The following is a 5898-nucleotide window of genomic DNA, read 5'->3' on the forward strand; positions in this document are numbered from 1 at the left end:
TATATCTCAACAAAGTATTTTGATCATTTTTTTTTTGTTAAAAAGTTTATTATTACAAAGTAGGTAAGGGAACAAAGTAAGAAGACTTCAAATGTCCGCCTGGCACTAGCCTATAAATAGATTGATTACGCCTGATACTTTGTATATGCAGTGAAAATAACAAGGATCTATAGGTATGTATTCAGACCAGTTAGGTTGCCAGATTTTTACTGCGGAACATGCCTAATAAATTTATAATATAAAAGAGAACTGACTCTTCACAATTTTTGTGTCTCGCAAAGGAGACTTTTAATTTGGTTTGAATTCATATGACACTTGAGCCTATTTTTATTTTTATATCATGCTTGATACTCTTGTGACCTTGTAAGGTACGACCTATTTCAACAATTGGAGGATAAACTGTAACAAAAATCGAACATATTACTAAAATATTGACTTAATTTTGTGCAATATTAACTTTCAGCACTTGTCCTATTAAGTCTGCTCTTAAAACTATGGACATTAAAGTGTCAAAACGGTTCCGTTCCAACCAGTTTCAAGATAGCCAATAAATCTGAATAACAGGACCTAACACTCGGCAATTAAATTTGTAGTAAGATGGTCATTGACCTGCGTTAAGTAGATCAAGGTTAGTGCTACATTTAATCCCATAGTGCACCGCGCCATTTTACGTCACAACTGAGAAAGAAAAGTGTTGCATTGATAAAAAATTTATTGTTCATGATTATTTAATTGTAATTTATTGGACAAAATATCACAACCCGCCATTAGAGCTGTATCGTCTGCTTCTGATCTGCACTCTTAGATACGATATTAGTGAACTTCTCTTGGCTCTAAACGTGTGAATTGTTAAATTCTTTTGTAGCACGTAACCAAACTAAGTTATGATCTTACTATCTTATCTTATATAATACAGACGTTACTTCAAAAAAAAAGAAGATGATTACGTCCTACACGTCATGCATTTAGTCATGCATATTAACCAATGACCTAAACTCCGCCAAGTCACTGGTTTTCCTGGCTAGTTCAGGCAACCCATTCCATGCTCTAATAGCACTAGGGAAGAAGGAGTATTTGTACAAATTTGTCCTAGCATATGGAACGAGGAATGTGCCTCCACTACTGTGTCTTTCTGAGTATTTTATTAAATTTTGTTTTTGTATTTGAAGATTATGGTTCAGTGTTTTATGTATTATTGCTACTTTGCTTTTGAGCCTTCTGTCCTGAAGGCTTTCTAAATTTAGTGATTTTACTAAAGGTGTTACTCATGTCAAATGTGAATATTCGTTTGTTATGAATCTCACTGCTCTTTTTTGTGTCTGTTCCAGTTTCTAAATGTTTTCTTGGGTTGAGGGGTCCCAAACGGAGGATGCATATTCTATTATTATCCTAAAAAGTTAAATAATATTTTAGTTTGATGTTCTTATTTTATATTTAGAAATTTCTTTAAATAAACACTAATGCTTTGTTTGATTTTCTTGATATTTTCATCAATATGTGGATTCCATGACAGTTTATTTATTATAACACCTAAGTATTTTGCGTTTTTTTTTCTGTGTTACTAGATATATATTTCTATCTATTTGGCCACATCAGGAAAACTAATCATGTTTTTTTAATCATGGACTATCTAAAAATAAAACTTTGCATCATAGCACATGTGTTCGATGGTAGTGTAACGTTTGGACTTCGTCCTAGAAGTGCCTCACTGGCCAGTGTTGGACCTTGTTTTGCAATATTTCATTTAATTTTTCCTCTGCAAAAATATTGCATTGTAATATCTACCATACTTATATATGTTGAGCAACTGACCATACCTACCCGTGCCACGTATACGGCCGGCTTTTTAAAACGAGAATTGGACTTTACACTCAGTTACAGTCGTCTTCGAGTCCATAGGATATGAGAAATGTGCTCATCTTCGATCACGAAGGAGGAGCTATATATATATATATATATATATTGAGCCTATGTATCTTTTATTTCTTTCAAATATACTACAATGGAACTACAGATCCCATTGTTTTAAAAAATAATTAAACTCACCAATTCGCGAGCCTTTAACAAGCAGTTGTTATAGGTTTACTTTATTGGGAATCTGACGAGACTATAAATAGACTATTTTAGACGGACATAGGAATTATGGGATATTAACTGTATAGAAATTATGGGATAGATTGTAACGGTTAGAGACGACAAGAAAAGAACGACTCACTCCTCTTAGTGGCGAGACATCATCTCTAGTAACTGTCGACATTTAGACTGTGCGCCTTCATTTTCTGGATTAAATAGTTATTAAGTATTTATCGTTTTTCTTAAGTATTTTTATACAAGTTGGTATATGTTGTTGGTTGAACGAACTCCAGGAGTTAGATAAGAAATACTTCATCTAGACCTAGATCTACTCTACATCTGTTTACTTACTTTACTAAACAACCCACAACATAGTTATAACTATATCAGTGAGGGCAAAATAGCGCGTGAGTTGATCTTTATAGCGCTTACGGGGGGCACCTCTGTTACCCAGGTATCAAATGGTAGGTAATGCTTCTATACTGTCCACACCAGCCTCCAGCAGAACATTGTTATTTGTATTTCCAGGAAATATTTAGTTAGAAAATGTGGACAAGGATTCGGAAATGTTTTAAATTTAAACTTTAAGACATTGTAGAATTACGAGGCAAAACTTAAGTCTGGAAATGAATTCAGGAATGTATTTTTGATCTGTGATCTGGAGATATTATATGGAACTGTGATCTGGAACTGTCAAATGGAGCTTTAATGGGGGACTTTTTTTAAGGAACTGTGATATGGAACTGTAATATGGAACTGTAATATGGAACTGTGATATGGAATTGTGATATGGAACTGTGATATGGAATTGTGATATGGAACTGTGATATAGAACTGTGATATGGAATAGTGATATGGAACTGTAATATGGAACTGTGTTGCTGAACTGTGATGTGGAACTGTGATATAGAACTGCGATGTGGAACTGTGATATAGAACTGCGATGTGGAACTGCGAAATGGAACTGTGATATGGAACTGTAATATGGAACTGTGATATGGAATAGTGATATGGGACTGTGATATGGAATTGTGATACGGAACTGTAATATGGAACTGTGATATGGAACTGTAATATGAAATTGTGATATGGAACTGTGGTATGGAATAGTGATATGGACCTGTGTTGCTGAACTGTGACGTGGAGCTGTGATATAGAACTGCGATGTGGAACTGCGAAATGGAACTGTCATATGGAACTGTGATGTGGGACAGTGATACAGAACTGTGATGTGGGACAGTGATACAGAACTGTGATGTGGGACAGTGATACAGAACTGTGATGTGGGACAGTGATACAGAACTGTGATGTGGGACAGTGATACAGAACTGTGATGTGGAGCTGTGATGTGGGACAGTGATACAGAACTGTCATATGGAACTGTGATGTGGGACAGTGATACAGAACTGTGATGTGGGACAGTGATACAGAACTGTGATGTGGGACAGTGATACAGAACTGTGATGTGGAGCTGTGATGTGGGACAGTGATACAGAACTGTGATGTGGAGCTGTGATGTGAGACAGTGATACGGAACTGTGATGTGGGACAGTGATACAGAACTGTGATGTGGAGCTGTGATGTGAGACAGTGATACGGAACTGTGATGTGGGACAGTGATACAGAACTGTGATGTGGAGCTGTGATGTGAGACAGTGATACGGAACTGTGATGTGGGACAGTGATACGGAACTGTGATGTGGGACAGTGATACAGAACTGTGATGTGGGACAGTGATACAGAACTGTGATGTGGAACTGCGAAACGGAACTGTGATGTGGAAATGTGATGTATGTGATTATAAAGCTAAACTTTTAGAACACTAGTTGTTGTTTTTTTCTGAACAAAATCCACAAAATCTATGTCTTCATTTCTTGAAAGCTTTGTCGTGCTAGAGGCGGCTAGTTGAGGGAGGGGGTGGTGAGGGGGTAAGATAGATCCTTCAATTGATTGCCTTCAAGAAGCATCATTTGTCTCCTGGTCTGCGCTATTCTTTGGTCTCGTGTGTAAATAGCTGATCATAGAGTAAACGGTGATTGAGCCTTATCTAAATATACAGTCAGATTGACCCAGTCTAAATAAACTTGATGATCCGTTGTCTGAGACTCATCGATTCACTCTCCGAGTCTTGAGACCCTTGCGAACTCACGATCTTCAGAGTTAAGTTCTGGTGTTTGAGTTAAGACTTTGACTTTTATAAATATCACATGCATTTCATTGTTGAAACGTCTTAATTTTCAACGTCATTACAATCTCTTCTTATTAGCTTGTATTCTCTGCACTGGTTTGTTCATATACCGATAGTTTGAAAACAGCTTCAATGACTTTTCTATACATTTGGAAGTGTATGTCTATCTATGGAAATAAAAAAAAATACTAGCTAATTGACCACACAGGGAAAATTCTGAAATTTTTCTAAATGTAATCATCTTTTAAAACTTTTTAGATACTTCGATACTTTTTAAATTTATTTTATTGTGACTTTATCTCTATGTACTGAGTACTTGGGTTGTTTTTTTTAGGTCTCATATTAAATATACAGCCTTGTTTATAATACTATACTGATGTATTTTTCTTTACTTCCTGCGGGCAACAGCTTTGAATGCATTACATTTGGCAAAATATGTAGGTCGTAACAAGGTTTGTGTGGTCCTTTGAATTACTTCATCTTTGAATCGAAGACAAAGTCATTGTTATTAGCATTAATTCGTCATTATGTGTCAATATGTTTGTGTGAGTGGTATCAGATTTATATTCTTAAAATAATTTGTACATTATTATTGTTTTAATAGAAGGCATGAGAGAAACATGTCGTCAATGTCTAAGATATGCTGGTGTGTATGCAAGTGTGACATGGTTGTGACAATGGATTCTCCCAGACGAGTCACTGGTTTTGGTTTCGTCTTGAGAAGGGCCAGAATCTGGTGTGGTTAATCAAGCCAGTTCTAGAGCGGCAGACTTTGCCACAACTCGTGCATGTGTATGTATCAGATTCAGGTCTAGCTAACAGGGCAGCTTTCTTTTTTTCCCTCTTGATTAAGGGCCGCTTCGTTTCTTTTGCTCTCAGCGAGGATTGTCCCAGCACGCACAGTCTGTCTCCACGCACTCCGGTCTTTGGCTATTTCTTCCCACATAGTTTCATTGATGTCTGTGGCTCTCATGTCTCGTGACATAAAGCTCTTCAGAACCAACACCTCCATATGAGAAAAAGAAACAGATGATAGATCCACTTGCAGAGCAAGCATAAAGGAAGAGTCCTGGATGGCAGATAAAGTACACACCAAAAAATAGGAAGAAGCTGAAATTGTCTGGTGATAAGATATGCCCAATCTGTGACCGCAGCTGTGTATGTAGGGTTGACCTGTTAAGTCACATAAGTTGTTAAGGAATAAGGCTGTCTCTCGGGACGTAAAATGCAAGGGAGATAAGTGTTTAAAGTTGAAACCCGCTTTGTATTACGGATTGACCTCGTTTCTTCGAGATCTCAAGATAGAAACCAACGAATACAGAACAACGCTGCACGAATAGTCCTAGGAAAAACAAGACGAGATTCTGCTACTGCTCTCTTGCACACACTTCGTTGGGTTTCTGCGAAAGCAAGAATCGACTACAAGGTGGCCACACTTTGTCATCAGTGTATGATGTGTATCTATAATAAAGAAATGCCCTTGTACTTTAGCGAACTCATCACTCCATATGTCCCTCAGAGAGCCCTGCGCTCAATGGACAATTATGGACTCAACGCTCCTAGTGGTGCCACGTTTCTCCCTCAAAAGCTACGTTCTGCGGGCTTTTTCAGTGCACGGACCAAAGTTTTGGAACTCA

Source organism: Biomphalaria glabrata, chromosome 2 (assembly GCF_947242115.1).
Source record: "Biomphalaria glabrata chromosome 2, xgBioGlab47.1, whole genome shotgun sequence".
In the NCBI taxonomy this organism is placed as follows: Eukaryota; Metazoa; Mollusca; class Gastropoda; family Planorbidae; genus Biomphalaria; species Biomphalaria glabrata.